The sequence below is a fragment of the Mastomys coucha genome, unplaced genomic scaffold (assembly GCF_008632895.1).
Source record: "Mastomys coucha isolate ucsf_1 unplaced genomic scaffold, UCSF_Mcou_1 pScaffold5, whole genome shotgun sequence".
In the NCBI taxonomy this organism is placed as follows: Eukaryota; Metazoa; Chordata; class Mammalia; order Rodentia; family Muridae; genus Mastomys; species Mastomys coucha.
The window spans coordinates 49,815,042-49,834,176 of record NW_022196911.1 but is presented as its reverse complement, the minus strand read 5'-3'; the positions used below and the strand labels follow the sequence as shown (position 1 = coordinate 49,834,176).

Sequence of the window (19,135 nt, the reverse complement as noted above, 5' to 3'; positions counted from 1 at the left end):
CCACCACCACCATCACCACCACCACCACCACCACCACGTGCTACTGAAGCTACAGAAGTTGCATGGATCCTAACCCAGACTTCTCTATCTTTGTCTTTCAGGATGTGAGCTCCCTAATATCATCTTCCATAGAACCCTAAGTATGTTCTCCATGGAGTAGAAGTTGCCTCTTCTAACCAAACAGCTAACTGCCCCCTTTCACTCCCAATACTTGTCTGTACAGATCTCTGTGACTCCTCTGTCTCCCTAAGGCTAGGTATCCACTTATGTGATGCTGGCACGTGTCATTTCACGGAGGGAAAAAGCCAGGTTTTTCTATCCAGCTTTCCCCAGTACTTGGTATTGGATCTGGCTCACAGTGGATAGTCAATGACTACTTGTGGTCTGGTGTTCAGTAAGGGTTGAAGTAGGCATAAAGCAGGCTTGTGATGAGTTCCTGTCACAGCGCTCAGGCCATGACCGAAGTGGTCATTTTTTCCTGTCCTTACTGAGTTCCACATGTTTTCTGAGTTTTTCCCATCATCTCAGGTTGTGAATCACCTGCCACGTGTCCATGATCCTGCCAGCTAACTGGCTAAGATATTTGCTCGTTAGTGTTGTTTGACTGAGCTAGAGCTCAGTGTTAGAAGGCTCAGCAAATGCGAGGTCCTGTGTTCCAGCCCTAGCACCAAAACAAGAAGAAAGAAGAAAAGCAACTTAACTTTCTATAGCTTTACATAGAATTAATGAGTGTTCTCTATATTCCAAACAATTTGTACATACTTCTAGAGAGTGGCTATATAATTTGTCACTGAAACCTGGATACAACTGAGGGCAAAAAGAGGCACTATAACTAATAACCCAGCATCAGAGATGGCCCTGAAAAATCCAGAAACATGGACATATTATTATTCTAGCAGTTGTCCATTGAATCATTCAGCCGTGAAGCTGTTCTAGGATGACATAGGCCTTATTACTTTCTCCTCTCTTTTTTTTTTTAAAAAATATTTATTTATTTTATGTATATGAATACACTGTAGCTGTCTTCAGACACACCAGAAGAGGGTATTGGATCCCATTACAGATGGTTGTGAACCACCATGTGGTTGCTGGGATTTGAACTCAGGACCTTTGGAAGAGCAGTCAGTGTTCTTAAACTCTGAGCCATCTCTCCAGCCCATACTTCCTCCTCTCATTATTATATGGGTCTGTGTGACATGGTCTGCTTGAGGGACTGCTGGAAGGACGTGCCTCTCTGAAAACACTCTTTGGGGGCTGGAAATATAGCCCAGGGGCAGAGTGCTTCACTCACTGTGCATGCATTCACGCACATGGACACGCTGAACATGCATACTTCGCATGTGAGAGGCCCTAAGTCTAATTCTCAGGATTGCACATACACAGCAAAGTTTATTTTATTGATTCTGCTTTTTTTTTAGGGCTCAAACAGTCCCACGCAGTCCCTTTTATGAACTTTTCTTAGTATTGTTATGAACCAGGGCAAGGAGCTTAATTAGATGCTTGTGGAGAGATAATAGTTAATGTTTTCTTGTTGGTACTTAGCTTGGGCCTGTGAGTTCTCTCAATGATTTCCCACAACAGTTCTCAAGGTAGACATTATTAGTCCTATTAAATGAAAAAATGGGTTAGGAAAGAGCTTTGATCTGAACCACATTGCTAATTAAGTCTGGATTGAACTCCAGATTCTGATTCCATATTCCATCTCCTCTCTAAATGTGGAAATATAGCTGCTATCAAATTTTGGGAATCAGTTTAAAAAATATAAATGTCACACTTTTAGGAACATTCCTTTGCATGTGCATATATGCATGCACAGTGAGTGAATGTGTGAGTATGCATGTGCAGTGTGAGCATGTGTGGGTATGCATGCACAGTGAGTGAGTGCATGTGTGTGTGTGTGCATTGCAGTGTGTGCATGTGTGGCTGTGCATGTGCAGTGCATGCATGTGCGGCTATGCATGTTTGGTTATGCAGGTGCAGTGTGTGCATGTGTGAGTATGCATGTTCAGTGTGTCCATGTACATGTATGCATGCACAGTGAGTGAATGTGTGAGTATGCATGTGCAGTGTGAGCATGTGTGGGTATGCATGCACAGTAAGTGAATGTGTGGGTATGCATGTGCAGTGTGTCTGTATAGGTATGCATGTGCAGTGTGTCTGTATAGGTATGCATGTGCAGTGTGTCTGTATAGGTATGCATGTGCAGTGTGTCTGTATAGGTATGCATGTGCAGTGTGTCTGTATAGGTATGCATGTGCAGTGTGTCTGTATAGGTATGCATGTGCAGTGTGTCTGTATAGGTATGCATGTGCAGTGTGTCTGAATAGGTATGCATGTGCAGTGTGTCTGTATAGGTATGCATGTGCAGTGTGTCTGTATAGGTATGCATGTACAGTGTGTGCTTGTGTGGCTGTGCATGTGCACTTTGTGCATGTGTGGGTATGCATGCACAGTGAGTGCATGTGTAGGTATGTATGTGTAGAGTGTGCATGGGTGGCTATGCATGTGCAGTGTGTGCATGTGTGTTATGTAGAGGCTAGCACATATCTTTTATCTTTCTCCATCTTGCTTTTAAGGACAGGGTCTCTCTCTCACTGAGTCTGGGAATTGCCAACCAGGCTAGTTGGGGATCCTCTCTTGTCTCTGCCCCCTAGTGCTGGGATTACAGGCTTTTTTCATGGGGGCTGGGGATGGAACTCAATCCATTTGTACTGTACTGTACAGCAAGTACTTTCCCTCACTGAGCATTCTCCCCAGCCCCCACTTTGAGATCTTCAAAAGATTTATTCAATTTAGCAAGATTGCAGAATCAGGCCAGCGTGGCGGCTATGTGAGCTCAGAAGAGATTAGGAGCTGGTTAGACCAACATGTTGCTTCCTGCTGTCCTTGGTGTTTCCACTCGTTATGGATTAGGGAGATAGCTTCTTTTGTACTTTAACAACTATGGTGCTTATCAGTATCTTCAGAGGCAGGCCTTTGTGCAGTGGTGGATGCTGGTGTCTGTTTTCTGTCCCTGTCCTTCTTTGGGAGCAAGACTGTACTTGGGAACAGTCTTAAAGACAGTGAAGAAACATCCTGTCTCTGACTCTAGAAAATTCAGTTTTTGGTGTTATCATAATTACAAACTATATTTTGACAGGATAAAATCCATTGTCAATGATTTTTGTGAAGAAGAGCAAAATTTAACACTGGCCCCTTCCACCCTTCCTCCCAAAACAGGGTCTCACTATATAGCCTTGGCTATATTAGAACTCACCTTGTAGAACAAGTTGGCTTTGAATTCACAAGATTTATTTGGATTAAAGATATGTTGTCACTGTTTCTGGCCAAAAATCTTTATTTTAAAAAGTCTGAACCATAAGGTATAATTTGTAGCTTTGTTTTAAATCATAAAGAATAAATCAAATATGTAAAGAGACTGATACTAATATAAATATTGAGCAAACCTTCATGTATATCTACTGTTAAGCAATAGTATCATCTAAGCTAGGCCCATGCAAGTAATTTCAACATTTGAGAAGCAGAGGCAGGTGGATTGCTACGATTCAAGGTTACCCTAGTCTGCAGAGTGCCAGGCCAGTCAAATCTATGCATAGTGAGACCCTGTGACAAGAAGCCATAACAACAGTGGTAGCAATAAAACAATACCCATCTAATTGAACAGAATTGTGTCCTTAATAAAAGGGAGTATGAATAGCCCTAGCAACCAAAATTAGATGCTGTTCAGTCTCTCTGTGTCTCTGTGTCTTTGTGTCTGTCTCTCTCTGTGTCTGTTTCTCTGTCTCTCTCTCTCTTTTTCTCACACACAAACACATTTATTTATTTACTTGGTTTTTCGAGACAGGATTTCTCTGTATAGCCCTGGCTGTCCTAAACCTTGCTCTGTAGACCATGTTGGCCTTAAACTCATAAAGATCCACCTGCTTCTGTCTCTCAAGTGCTGTGATTAAAAGTATAGGCCACCATCATGCAGGCTCACACTTTTATAGAATATGAAATAATGTGTAACTATTCCCATAAGGATTGTTTATGGATAAGTGGTAGAAAATATTGTTTAAGGTGACCGTATTTTCATGTCAAAGAACAATGCAAGCAATGTATGACACTTTGGAAGTTTGGGGGGTTTTTACTTTAGGAAAGTTTTTCAAAACAATGTGCCTTTAAGAATTATATCAAATTTTCTCTACCCTATCACATTATTCTTATTCAGTGAAATAGGATACAAGGATGTCATTGGCCAAACATTGCATCAAGTATCAGGTAAATGGTTACTGTACTCAAAAGAACTGAGAAGTCCAAATGTTTATGGTATGATGTAAGTTAAAATCTAATGGTTGGTTGACTGGCATAAGTAGAATCAAGAAGAAACTGAAAATAAAATCGGTTACTTTTGTTGTTGAACATCTTGGGGGTATTTGAATTTTTTCCATATTCTCTAGGCACTTGGGAGTGATTAGTTAATTAGAACAGTTATCCCAGCCTCAAAGGTCTGCATGTGTTTGGCAAAATACTCCCCAAGCCAGAGCAAGGCCCTGGGCTTCACCCACAGCACTGTAGAAATCAAACCCAGCAACTCAAACACCCAGCTTCTAGTGGGGAAGACATCCATACAGTAACAAAATTAATGAGATACATTGTGCTGATTGTTCTGGGAACAGGAGAACAAGGGCAAGCTGGGGGAAGGATTGAGGCTATAGCAATGTAAAGAAGTGGGTTTAGGCTACGTGCCATTGTTAAAGAAGATCTGAGTTGAAGGGTGAAGGTAGACATTAGAGAATGTCCTAGTTCCTGAGTGCACTCTGGACTTTGCAAGCACCAGTGAGGTTGGAGATGAATTCTAAGACCTATAGGGAAAAAAGTCTCAGGGACTTTGTCAGCCATTGTAAAGATCTTATCTTCTCCAATAACTGGAACACTGGTGGGGTTTTGATCAGATGAGACATGAGCTGACTCTCCTTGGGGGAGGATATTCTCCTTGTTGTTTTGACAACACAGTTTGTTTGTTGATGGTGGTCAGGGAGGCCATTTAAGAAAGCCACTGAAGTGTGACTGGGACCACGGAAGACAGAAACAATGTAGGTAAACAGTCTAATTTTGTTTTAGTTTGAATGTAGAACCATACTATTACCCTTATGGGCAGAATGGATGTGAAATTGAGAATAAGAAGAGCCAAGGAATACTCCAGTTTTGACAATGAACTGCTAGAAATTTCCTATCAATTGTGATGGTCACGCAGCTCCCTGTGTGTCTAGATTTCAGTAGAAAGACATCCATTTGTTTCTTGCTTCTGGGTACGTAAAGTGTACAGCTAATGTAGTCATAAAACAGAATGTGGTGGCTGAGGCAGGAGAACTGCTGTGAGTTCTAGGTCAGTCACGGTTCTACTCCAAAAATCGTGAGGCATGTGATACACACTTGTAATCCCGGCACTTGGGAGATGGAGGCAGGAGGAATCTCAAGATCCAGGGCATCCTTAGCTATATAGTGAGTTTGAGGCCACTTTGGGCTAACAAAAAGGTCCTCTCTCAAACAACGGCAAAACCAAACCAAAAAATGATCCTACAAGAAATCACAGAAACGAACTGGACACTTTTCAAATGCCAGGTAGATATTTTTGGCTCTCCAATGAGTCAGTGATTCTGATTCCTTAAAAGAAACGTGATCTGAGCGTTTGGGCAAATAGCTTTTGAATGCTACTGAGAGACATCTGGTGCTGGCCAGCTCTGCCTAGCAGCGCCCTCGCTCTCCCGGGCGCGTCTCCGGCCGGATCCGGATAGGAAGATGTTGTGGCGCGAGGCCGCGACCTCCATCTTCCTCGTCGCCCACCCGGCGGTCACTCTTTGCGCGCCTAGCATCACCCCCTAGGTCTCGCCACTCCCCCAGCTGGGCGGGGCCTCATAGATACCAGCCCGCCTACTGGGGGGACAGGGCGTGTCCTTGTGGCGGGGGAGTATCCGCGCAGGCGCACGCACGGTTTGTGGCTCCGCCTCTGCGCGCCAGTGCCTAGGCGGGAGGGCGGAGCCCGAAGCCGGGAGCGCAGCTGCTAGTGTGTGGAGGAGATCCTAAGAGCTTCGGAGCCGGCGCTCGGAGCCGCGCGGCTGGAGCAGGCGACCGAGACAAAGGCGACGGTGAGTGTAGGAGAGGGCCCCACGATGGCCCCGCCGCCCGAGGCGCCGAGTGTAGGGCCGCCACTCGGAAGGCTGAGGGCGAGCGCTGCCCGGGCCTCTCCGAGCTGCGGACTGGGGCAGCGGACTGGGGCTGCGGGCTGAGGCTGCGGCGGCTCCATTTTTCAGTCTGGGCGAGGTCCTCACGCGAGGACCGGTGTATGGTTCTCTCCATTCTCCGTGAGGCCAGCTTCCACCGTAGCCTGCACCTTCCCGATGGGGGGGAAGGCGCTACAGACCCCTCCCCCAGTCCGCAGCCCCGCCAGTCTGGACCGGCGCGGAGCGGCTGGGCTCCCGAACCCCGACTCCCGCCCGGCCTGCTTGGGACCCCGGGAGAGGAAGCCGAGCTACTGCCTCGCAGTCGCTCTGGCGACTCTTACAGGTTGTTGCACCGGGAGCTCGCAGCCACGGTGGTGAACATTACTAACGGGTGTGGTAGGTAGCGGCTCGCTGACGTCGCGTTTGGAGCTGAGGAGCAGCCAGCCCCGTGCCGGCTTATTTTCAGGCAACCCTGGGAATTCCGCTTTAGCGGCAGTGATTGCTGCTGCTGAGCTTTCCTGGAGGAGTTTGGTAGTGATGTGCAGAGCGCAGAACTGAAACGTTCTGGGCCTGGGAGTACAGCTCAGTGGTAGGGAACTTGCCTTGCATGTAGGAGGCCCTGAGTAGTTCAGTTCCCCACTACTCCCGCCCGCCACCAAAAACAGAGAAAAAGAAAGAAAAAAAAAAGGAAGAAAGAAAGAATATTAAATGCTCTTTTAAAGGGCCTACCGTATAATATATGCACAGTAAAATACTGATATAATGAATGAATCTACAAACACCACACAAAGCTGTTCCTACTAGTAAGTTGAGGCTCATAGCTTCTTGACTCAGATAAAGGACTATTGGAAAGAATGCCTAGCAAGTTTCTGCCCCCATCCCCATGTGCAGTATTGATAATTAGTCAGTCATTATTGCCAGGATTGCAGACAGTACCTTTGAGGTGTGGGATTTTTGAGAGAAGTTGTTTTACAGATTTCTGTTTCTTAGCAGGCCTGATTTTCTCCTCTTTGAAAATAATTGAGAAAGATGTTTGGGGTGTATTTTGAGTCTAGCTTTCTATTTAATAGGAGTAAAGAAGCGTATGTGCCTTTGAGGGACTGTGGCATGGTCTTGGATCTCTGAGCCAGGGAGTGCTCTGAACTTTAGGGGAGGGGACCTAGTGTCGCTTGGGTGATTAAACATCACTGTTTACCCAGCATACTCATTAGACACATTAAGCACAGAGAGATATTGAATGCTGTTTTTGGAAAGGAACAAAGCCCCGAATTATTTCTATCTTAAGCTTGAGCATGAAGTTCATTCTGTGATATCTATGTAGCAAGTAAGGACCTCCTCAAACTCCTAGGGCCACTTCACTTGGAAAAAAAGGGCTGGTGAACTTCAGGAAGTGTTCATTCATAGCATCCTATTTAAAAGTTAATGAGTAACTCTTTAAGGCTAAGATTATTGGGTTATGGTTTCATTTGTCAGCTTAAAAATCTGTGTAGGTTTTAAAGCAACAAGAAGAATGGTTTCAGCAAGATGGTGTTTTTATTCTCCCCTGAACTAGATTTTGATGAGGTGTTTTTATTGATAGAGTGATTCCAGATCTATTTCAGTAATCTTTCTAATAACATTTTCTATATTAAAAATCCCTGCTCTGTGGTTAAACCAGCACTTGTTGCTCATCTAGAGGATTGGAGTTAAGTTCCCAACACCCACACCTGATGGCTCACAACTGTCTGTAATGGGGATATGGTGCCCTCTTCTGGTCTTCATGGAGCACCAGAATATAGGTGACCACACACACAGACATAATTACAAAACAGTAACTAGGGAGAGAGAGAGAGAGAGAGAGAGAGAGAGAGAAAGAGAAAAAGAGAGAGAGAGAGAGAGAGAGAGAGAGAGAGAGAGAGAGAGAGAGAGAGAGAGAGATCGATCCCCAAAGATGGGCAGGGAATGTGGGTCAGTTGGTAAGAAGTCCCTCGTTCATCACCAGCACCACAAGCGGTGTCATAGTGGGAGCCTTACTACCAACACCTGTGATCCTGTGATGGCGGAGGCAGAAGGATCATGAGTTTAAGGCCGTCTTTGGCCTATATAACACAAATGTGAGGCTAGCTTGAACTATATGAGACCCAAAAGACAACAAGATAAATTAGTAGCTTTCTTTTGTTTTGGATATTTTAGCCATTTTATTTTACTTAGTTTTTAACAGAGCTGGGGATGTGGCTTATGGTAATACAACTCCCTACCATTCGTGCACCAGGCTCTGTGTTTCATCTTCAGTACCACAAAAAGAACGGAGTTGATGAGTAGGAAAAAGAGAAATATCTAAAATTGAGTACCTTTTCAGCAACTTTGTTTGTCTCCTTGTTTACCATAAAAAATACACTATTGACTAAATAGTGTTGACAAGAGAAGAATTATTAGTAATAATGTGTGGTGCTGTTTGGACTTTCCTTCTAGAAGTACAACTATGATAAAGCTGCATATTGCAATGAGGGTGTGGGCTAGGCACTGTGGTATGCATCTTTAATCACAGCATTTGGGAAGCAGGAGGCAGGTGGATCTCTAAGTTTAAGGCCAGCCTGGTCTACATACCTAGTTCCAAGCCAGCCAGAATGAGACCCTGTCTCAACAGGGGGTAAATGTAGGCCAAGGATATAACTTAGTTGTTAATTTGTTTAGCATGCATGAGGCCTTGAGTTTGAGCCCCAACACTGCATAAATTGGGGTACCTTCCTATAATCCTAGCACTGGGGAGGTAGAGGTAAAGGCAGGAGGACCAGAAGTTAAGGGTTAATTTTGGTTGCTTATCAAGTTCTAGTCCAGCCTGGACTACATGAGACCCTATTTCAAAACAAAACCAACTAATAAAACAGCCCCCTCAAAAAACAAAAATTAACCACCCCCCAACGAAACCAACCCAAACCAAACCAGTGAGACTTCTATAGCCTGGTTGATAAGAGTGTTTTCCCAGCATGCACGGTGCCCTGGCTTGGTGGGGCACTGCAGCATTGCCTCAGGAAGATCGAGGTCGAGAGCAGCATTGGATTTACTATGAACATGAAATTTCTGATGTCTTTGTTGTTGATGTTGTGGGGTGAGATCGAGCCAGGGCCTCATGTGTCCACCACAGTCAGTTGCAGCCCTAGCCCATTTTAATTTTATTTTTATATTTTCATCCATGACTTACAAATAGTGAAATTATATGCAAGAGTACATTTAATAAAACGTTGTGATTTTAGATGTGTAGAGAGTCCATATTCAGTGTTTTTTTTTTCTAGGAATTAATAAAAGTAACCCCCCACACATGTTATTGGTAGAGAATCATGATAGTTTCTCTTTTTAAAGATTTTAAAAATTTATTTATGAGCTGGGCGGTCATGGCACACACCTTTAATCTCAGCACTTGGGAGGCAGAGACAGGCGGATTTCTGAGTTCGAGGCCACCCTGGTCTACAGAGTGAGTTTCAGGATAGCCAGGGTTACACAGAGAAACCCTTTCTCGAAAAACCAAAAACCAAACCAAACCAAACCAAAACAAAAATTTATTTATGTATTTTATGTATGTGTGTGCTCTATTTGTATATATTCTTGTATGCCAGAGGCATTGGATCCCATTTTAGATAGTTCTGAGCTACCGTGTAGTCGCTGGGATTTGAACTCAGGTCCTCTGGAAGAGCAGTCAGTATTCTTTTTTTTTTTTTTTTTTTTTTTGGTTTTTCGAGACAGGGTTTCTCTCTGTAACCCCGGCTGTCCTGGTACTCACTATGTAGACCAGGCTGGCCTCGAACTCGGAAATCCGCCTGCCTCCGCCTCCCAAGTGCTAGGATTAAAGGCGTGCGCCACCACCGCCCGGCAAGTATTCTTAACTGCTGAGCCATCTCTCCATCTCTCTAGCCCCTCACTTTCTTTAATTTTTTTTTTAATTTAGATTTTATTTTAGGTAGAATGTTTTGCCTGCCTGCATGTGTATATTATGTTGATGTTTTGGGGAGAGATCGAGCCAGGGCCTCATGTGTCCACCACAGTCAGTTGCAGTCCTAGCCTATTTTTATTTTATTTTTATATTTTCATCTATGACTTACAAATAGTGAAATTATATGCACGTATGTATGTATGTATGTATGTATGTATGTATGTATACCGTGTTTTTGTCTGATGCCTGCCCATGGAGGTCAGGGGGGTGTCAGATTCTCTGGAACTGGAGTTATGAGTGATTGTGAGCCAAGCCACCTTGTAGGTACTGGGAATTATACTCAGATTCTCCACAAGAATCACTAGTGTTCTAAGCAACTGAGCCATCTCCTAAGGCCATGCTTTCTCTTTTCTTAAAAAAAATTAGGATTTCTGTTTTTTAATTTTTAATTATGTGTATTTATGTGTCCAGGTATGGGTATCTACATATCAGTTAAGTGTCTGTAGAATCCAGAAGAGGGAATGGAATCCTCTGGAGCTACAGGCAGTTTAAGCCACTAGATGTGGGTGCTAGGAACCAAACTTGGTTCCTCTGTAAAAGCAGTATGTGCTCTCAACTGCTGAGGCATCCATCTCTCCAGCCCTGACATTAAATGCTGTATTTTCTTGTAGGAGGAGTTATACACCACATAGTCTCAGTCTGTAGAATGTGGTAGTGTCTGGGTTTGCATAAAGTATACTCTATAATAGTCATATGGTGAGGAGATCACCTAATGATACATTTTGCAGAATGTCTCCATCACTGAAGTTTGACTCCTTCAGAAGTTGAAATTAATGTTCTGCAAAGTCCATCTACATCATTACAAGGTAATGAAGATTCACCACTGATTTTACAGTTAGCTTTTGAATTTAGTTGGCCTTTGTGATTTACCAGTTCTTGAGATATTTTGTCACTGTGTAGACTGTGACGATTCAAATAGGACTTTGCAAGTTTAGACGTGGCTGTTAGTCTTTTCTGTTTTTAGTTTTTCAAGACAGGGCTTTTCCGTATAGCAGCCCTGGCTGTCCTAGAATTTGCTTTGTAGATCAGGTTGGCCTCAAACTCACAGAGGTCTACCTGTGTCTGCCTCCTGAGTGCTGGGATTAAAAGCATGCGCCACCAGTTTTTGGCTGTTAGTTTTTTTATGGCTATTCTTAGGAGTAAGAAAGTCATGAGTACCTGAAAACAGAACTTTTCTGATTTTAAACTTCCTGGGTGTTTTGTAGTTGTTCTTACAACCACTAAAAAAGTAACCCTTCCGATTTTTGTGGTAGAGAGTTGTGATAGTTTTAGAATGTTTATTTCTTGTAGGGAGTTATTTGATAGCATACCATGACAGCCTAGTATTAATAAAACCTTAGGGAACATGATTACAGATCCTGTAAAGAACTTTGAAGACAGGCAGTGATGATGTCTGATACAACCTGCTTCTTGCTCAAGGATGGCTGCTCACCCTTGACCAGCTTGAGGGCCACCAGAGTGTGGCCTACTTTAGTTCCCCATGGCCAATGGAAGGAAGACTCTCTCGATTATAGTATAATCCCTTATGAAGATCTGAACCCAGCAATTGTTACTCAACAGATACCTTCTTGATGGTTTTGTGCCTTAGGCTTTTTCCTGTCTGAGAGTTCCAGGTGGACAGTCACTTGAGCTGATAGATGACTGTGACTGGAACAGCAGCATATGGAGGGGGGGAGGTGTCTTTTTTTTCTGTATATGTCAGCAGTGGTTAGAAAGAAAAGATGAGGGTCATGAGGTCAGAGGATGAACTGTGCTGTCTGGACATGTCTTGTGTACGTGTTTGCCTGTGCGTGCATGCATGTGCATTTGCGAGAACAGGGAGGAAAGGGCAGGAGGTGGAGAGGATAGTGGATTAACAGAAGGTAGAATTCCTTGGCAGAAGTAGTTATTAAATACAGATGTGTCTGAGGCTGGAGAGAGAGTTCAGCAGCACAGGCTGCTCTTCCAGAGGACCCTGGTTTGATTCTCAGTGCCCACGTGGCAGCTGACAACTGTCTGTAACACACGCACACAGGCACTCACACACGGTGCACAGACATACATGCAGGCAAAATGCCCTTATAGGAAAAAATGAAAGCATGTGAGTCTGAAAAACGTTTATAAATACATGGAGAGTATTTAATAGTAGATGGAGAGTTACTTAATAGTAGAGAATTTCTGTTCTGCAGATGAAAAGATCACAGTGTGATTGCTTGACATAACTCCCAGTGCACTGAAAATGGTTAAGATACTTCTATGTAATTTATCTCAATGAATAGTTAAGGTGACAGAAATGTTTGTAAATATTTCAGACTTATTGACAACAGCATTGAGACATGATAAAATAACTTTGCTAAGAAAATAAATTATAAATACCATAATTTTTGGTATATTTAAAATACTATATGAGACCAAGTAAAACCCAGGATGATCTTATTTATAACTGTTGGAATATTTGAAATACTGAAATGTTGGTGGAGTTTTTTTTTTCTATAAATAATTGGTTCTTTAAGAATTGAGTTTTGACTGAGCAGTGGTGGCACATGCCTTTAATCCCAGCACTTGGGAGGCAGAGGCAGGCGGATTTCTGAGTTCAAGGTCAGCCTGGTCTACAGAGTGAGTTCCAGGACAGCCAGGGCTACACAGAGAAACCCTGTCTCAAAAAAAACAAAACAAACAAAAAAAAAAAAAATTAAGTTTTGACCTTATTCACTTCTTCCCTCAATTAACATGCCCACTCCCCTTCCCAATTAACCCAACTTTGTATCCTCCCTCCTACCCCCCCCACCCCCCATCAAGTCTAATTTATGTTGCCAATATGTTCTTGGGTGTATGGCCTGCTGGAGTGTGGTCATCTGACCAGTGACAACACTCTTGGGGAAAATTGACTCCCCTTTCTCAGAAGCTATCACTTGCCAGTAGTGCCTCTGCTAGGGGTGGGACTTGGTGTTGACCTCCCCTCTTCATGCTGGGATTGGGACTGGTTAATGGGTGCTGTGATAACTGCTGTGCGTTCATGTGTGCAGGGGGAAACTGTTCCTTGTGGTCATTCACAACCTCTGGCTCTTAGCCTTTCCACTCTCTCTTCTGAAATGATCCTGAGCCTTGGGAGCAGAGTGTACAGTATAGATACTTTCATTTTGGGCTGGGCATTTTGTAGGCTCCTATTCTCTGCACCTTAGTCACTTGTGGGTTTCTGTGTTAATCACCGTCTACTGCAAATAGAAACTTCACTGATGAGAGGTGAGAGATGCATTAATGTATAGGTATAACAATATGTCATTAGGAGTCAGTTTAATATTTTGTTCATTTAGCAGAATAAAAGGGATAGGTTCTCCCTTAAGGCCTGTGAAGCACAGGTTCTTAACCCCAAAATGGTGCCAGGTATGGGTTTCATCTTATGGAGTGGGACTTACAGCCAAGTAGAAAGTGGTTAGTTAGTCCCACAATGTTTATGTCACTATTGTACCAGTGGACAAGTCTTGCCAGAACTGTTGTATTGTAGTTTGCAAGGTTCACAGCTGCTGAGATTGATGATGACTTCAATAGCATACATAGCACTTTCTGGAATTATGAAAGCTAGCCAGAAGTGATGAAACAATCCAGGTTAGTATCAGCTTATTTCCATGTTCTGTGACTCAAGTGCATAGCACTGGCAGCAGTGGGTTTTTAATATCAAGTTCTGGAGGGTAACCAATAGCATTGGCAGTAGCCTGTAGTGTTTAAAGGCTTATGGGACCTTACTTGCCAACACCTCCGAAAGAGGAGTTCATTCCTAGCACTGGGCTCTTTATTTGTTAGCTTGTGGTGTCTCGTAGGAGTATTGTTCTGTTTTAGGGTAACTCAGTTTTAACTTTCTCTTGTCTGTCTGTCTGTCTGTCTGTCTCTCCCTGCCCCCATCTCTCTCTCTCTCTCTCTCTCTGTGTGTGTGTATCAGGAAGCTTGCACAGTAATAGGCTTCCACATCACTTTTTGGAAAGGCTATTTATTACTTATTATATATTACTCTCCATTTTCTCTCTTATTCCTTTACCCCTTCAGTTTAACCCTTCTTGTTCTGTTGGTCTCTTTTAAGCCTTTATACAGCTGTTTTCAAGGCTTTCAAGGGTTGTATATCTGATGGGAGTGGTAGTTCCTTTTTTGTAATAGTGATTTTTAGACTTAGAACATATTTCTTTTCTCAGTTGAAAACCCTAAAATGATTAAGAACAATGCATGGCATACTGGAGTCTATACCTGTGCTATTTGTATAGATTGTGAAAGCTTATTAGAATAGCATTAGCACAAAGCATTTCTCGGGTACTTTTTCATTCTCCAGGATAACCTGCTTTTGTACTTTTAGGTATCAGACTTTTTAAATCATGAAAATACTTATTATTTGCTTAAGGATGGGTCTGTGATATTTTATTTATTTTTAAGAATAGTTTATTTTGTACTTCATGTTTATTCGTATTTTGCCTGCATGTATATCTATATGGGGATGTCAGAAGCCCTGTAACTGGAGTTATTGACATTTGTGAGTTGTAATGTGGGTCCTGGGAATTGAATATAGGTCTTTTCGAAGAAATAGCTAGTGCCCTTAACTCCTTAACCATCTCTCCAGCCCTTAAGGTTTTATAACAGTAAACAAAATTTTTTAGATTTATTTTACTTTATATGTATGAGTGTTTTGCTTCCATGGATTTATATGTACCATATGTGTGTCTAGTGTTTGTGGAGGCTGGAAGAGGGCATTGGAGCTATTGGAACTGGAGTTTTAGATGGTTGTGAATCTCCATGTGGGTGTTGGAAATTGAACCCAGGCCCTCTACAAGAGAGCAACTAGTGCTCTAAACTGCTGAGCATTTGGTCAGCCCTCTTAGAGGATTTTAAGAACAATTCAAAATGGATATTTTTGATTTCTTTTCTCTTTTTTAAAAATTTTGATTTCTTGTAGATTGATCGATTCATTTATTTTTGGAGACAGGTCTCATAGAGCTAAGGCTGGTTCACAGTTTGGTGTGTAGCTGAGGATGACCTTGAATTTCTGATCCTTCTAACAGGTCTGTTATCCTGTGAAAAGGGGATTTCTGAACTGAAATGTCCAGTGCCACGCACACTCGTCTACTCCAGTCACATCCATAATATCGGGGATAAAATCCTGATAAAGGATAAGAGGCAATAAGGCCCCAAAAGGAGATCTGTGCCTCCTGGATTTCAGACTAGTCGCTGGTATCCCCTAACTCAGGTGTGTTTCAGATTAGTCTTTCCAATCATCAACACGGCCTCATAATTAGGCATAAAGCTACCCCAAGTAATGATTTGTAAATGGTTAAGATTGGGCATTGTCTCCTGGCCTACACAATGTTTCCAACTATCCTAGTTTAATATTTTAAGTACTAGAGAGTAATTGAAAGGTTTCTCTCACTCTAGGACATTAGCTGAAAGTGTTAGGTCGGGATTCCCCTCTGCCTGCCTCCAGCATGAACCAGAGAATTAGCATAAGAATACCTCAATAGGGAGGGCTCCACCCCTCTTCCTCCCGTTTCACACCTAGCTACCAGACCCTGCTGACCTGGGTGTGGGGGTCGTTTTGCCTACGTGACTTCAGTCTAACAGAAGGACTAGGAGAAGAAAGACTTGGACTCACATGCAAGACTAGCACTAGAACTTAGATGGGCTAGGACTCAGATTCATGCATCTCTCGCAGTCCCCCGGGCCCAGAGCACTTGGGCCTGGGGGATGCAGCACCAGTTCAGAGGAGATAGCTGCTGCTTTAGACCCAGTATGTTTCAGATAGCCTCAGATGTACCTCAACTGTTGAGCTGCCAGATTTTTCATTTCTCTTTTGCAATGATTGTAAAAGCCTCATGTCATTTTTAAAGAAATACACTCAGACCTTACACCACTCGTGTCTAGTCTGTTTGTCAAAGCCGAATCCCGTGCACACCTGGCCAGAATCCCTTGTCCCGCAGAACAAGGGACCCTGTAAGAAATTCCGGTCCGCGGCAGTCCAGTTTCAGTAATAATTAATCTTTATCTGAAACTTATATAGTACTTATAAATGTATGTAGCTAAAGACGGATTATGGTAAAACAAAAGAAAAGGAAAAGAAAAGAAAACAAAAAGACTCCTTTTCCTAGAAAATGGTACATGAATTCACATTGAATCTCATGATTTTTTTTACAGGGATTGTGTTAACCCTGACCAGTTTCGTTAACTGATCTAGAAATTCATACTTTGATTTCTTATGACATCTTCATGGTAGAGTTTTTGAAAGTATATTGTACTAAAGCACAAAATTATTTTTGTTTTATTTGGCTTAGCAAATCATCTACTTTGACTTTATTTTTCTTTTCAGTGCTAGGGTGGATCCTAGGGTGCCCTAGATGTTAAGTAACTGCTTACCATTGAACTATGCATCAGTCTTCTACTCTGACCTTTTGCATAGGAAAGCAGAATGAACCTGGACTCTCTCCAGCATGTGGATTTCACCCCTCCCTGCTGTGGGGAACTGCAGGTCTCTGTGCAGCTGTTCTGCTCAGTGGTGATGGGTCTTGGTATGGTTGGAGTTGAAGAAAGGTTCTTACTGTGCTGTCAAGCCTTCTCTGAAGAGTCATTCTCTAAGTCTTACAAAGCTCATGTGGCTTTTCTAGTCACTTAATGAAGTCTTCTAGTGTCTGTCAGCACCAGCCTTATTTTAGTCCCCGCCCCCCCCCTTTTCTTTTGAAACAGGTTATTACTATGTAGCTCTGGCTGGCTCTGAGGGAACTTGCTATGTGCTTCAAGCTGACCTTGGACTTGGCAGAGATTTGCTTGCTTCTGCCTCCTGAGTGGTGTGATTAAAAACCAGGTGTGCTGTCATACCTGGTGGTTTTCTTTCCTGTTCATTTGTTTCTTTGTTTCATAAATAGTATTGCCAATTCTTTAGTAAGGGTATATCCCTGTTTAGACATGAGGGGTGGGGGAAAATGAGGTTTTGAGTGGTTAGTCCAAATGCTATCTGCCATTTTTTTGGGGGGGAGGTTTCGAGACAGGGTTTCTCTGTGTAGCCCTGGCTGTCCTGGAACTCACTCTGTAGACCAGACTGGCCTCGAACTCAGAAATCCACCTGCCTCTGCCTCCCAAGTGCTGGGATTAAAGGCGTGCCCCACCACCACCCGGCGACTATCTGCCATTTTTGTCCAGTGGATCGTTAGATGAATCTGGTCCTAGGAATATTGTAAGTGATATTCTTGGGTATTCCATGTCTGGGAACCACACTCTACTGTTAGCTGAGTAGCATGTTAGTAGAAGTAAGCATAGTACTTCATACTGCATAGCTTTTAGCATTTCCCTATGGCCTCAACATCCTTCCCAAATCCTGTTTAGTAATGCGCTTTCAGGATACCTCTGTGTGTGTGTGTGTGTGTGTGTGTGTGTGTGTGTGTGTGTGAGAGAGAGAGAGAGAGAGAGAGAGAGAGAGAGAGAGAGAGAGAGAGAGAGAGAGAGAAAGAGAGAGAGAGAGAGAGAGAGAGAGAGAGAGAGACTGACTTATGGTCCACCTGCTGGTAGCATCATTTGCTTTTAAGGCTCCTTTCTCCATAATGTCTCTTGAATATTCTTTGTCATGTTTGAACTCAAGGGCCACTGTCTTGTCTCTTTAAACTCCATTCTTTTGTCATTGTACTCCTCTGACCACCCTGTCACCCAAAGCCTGTATAGCAGTTTTTACCTGGACCATGCCCAGCTCTTCTCAAGTGCCCACTGGCCTTGCATGCTGTCACAGTCTACAATCCCAGTGCTTTCCCTGGTCCAGTGCTGTGTTTCTCCTGAAAGGCTGTTCACACCTTGCCCATCAGCTCTTGTACCACAGTCCCTCCCCCGTTTTGTTTCCAGCTGATTAACTAGTTTCATGTATACTCACAATGAAAGCAATCAGAAAACATTTCCTGGCCATCCTATCCTACGTCAAATCTTCTGTTTCTACCCTTGCACTTTGTTTTGTTCCTTTTCTCTGGTCAAGGATATTAATTGCTTCAGTCTTGATCTCATTCAGCATGTATACCTTGTCCTATTTCTCCTGGATCATTTTAATAAATCACTTCTAAAAAGCCTTCCTCAACATGTTCATTTCTTACCTAGTTACTGCTCTAAAAAAGTTGTGGTTTTTGATGGTTGATTGGTTTTTGCTTGTCTCTTCTGGCTCCTCTATTTTGTCCATAGCTGCACCTTGTGGGTAGACTCCCCAGTCAGCTCTCCAAAGTAATTTCAGTTGAGATAGCAGCATTTGGCTTGATTGATAATCATGTCTTTGAAACCTTTCTTCCCTTTGCCTTCTGGATAATACTGTGTGTTTTCAGTTTCTTCAACTGGTTCCTTTTTTGTTGCCCCAGCTTTTAAAAAAAGAGGCAGTGTTCCCAGGCTCTATGTTTAGATCTCTGATGTATTTATATTTAGTCTCTCGTGATTTCATCCTATCTAGTGAGAAAAGCTGAGAATTTTATCTTTAGTCTGAATCTTTTTCTAATCTCCAGTCTTATAGATCCATCTGCCTATTCAACATTTTCAACTATACATCTAATAGGCTAATGTTGCTTAACAAAAATCACAACTAAACTCATTCTCCCGCTTCTCCTCTTCTGTTCATTATTCCCATTCCAGTCTTCCTCATCTTGTTAAATGTCAACTTTGTCAGCATCTATGGCTGAAAACCTGAGGTGTCATGAAAACTTAAGCTTTTATCTACCTTAAAAGCCATGTTAAGAATATAGGGCCTCTAGGGATATCCAGCTTGGTGGCTTTGCTTGCTGAGCATGTGCAAGGCCCAGTGTTTGATGCCAAAAAACAGGCCCATAGGCACTGAGAAATAAATTGACCCAATTTGCCATCTTCAAGTCCTGCCATCCTTTAAGCAACCATTCTCTTGCTGCTGCTCCTCTGTTCTGTTTTCAGCAGAGCAACCAGGTCATGTTTTTAAAATGGAAGTCTACGTATTTCACTTCTGTGTTCCAAAGCCTTCTGTGAT

The 19,135-nt window shown here is 42.9% G+C and overlaps 1 protein-coding gene across 2 annotated transcripts in view; it reads left to right on the top strand.

Annotated features, from left to right (window-relative positions):
* The first annotated feature begins 5,976 nt into the window (after positions 1 to 5,976).
* The window catches only part of Cdc42se2 (CDC42 small effector 2), a 70,015-nt gene continuing 56,856 nt past the window's right edge, over positions 5,977 to 19,135 (top strand). For both annotated transcript variants that reach the window (XM_031350496.1, XM_031350495.1), the window contains exon 1: positions 5,977 to 6,128. The gene's annotated coding sequence lies outside the window, so the exon portion shown is untranslated. The remainder of the gene's footprint in view (positions 6,129 to 19,135) is intronic.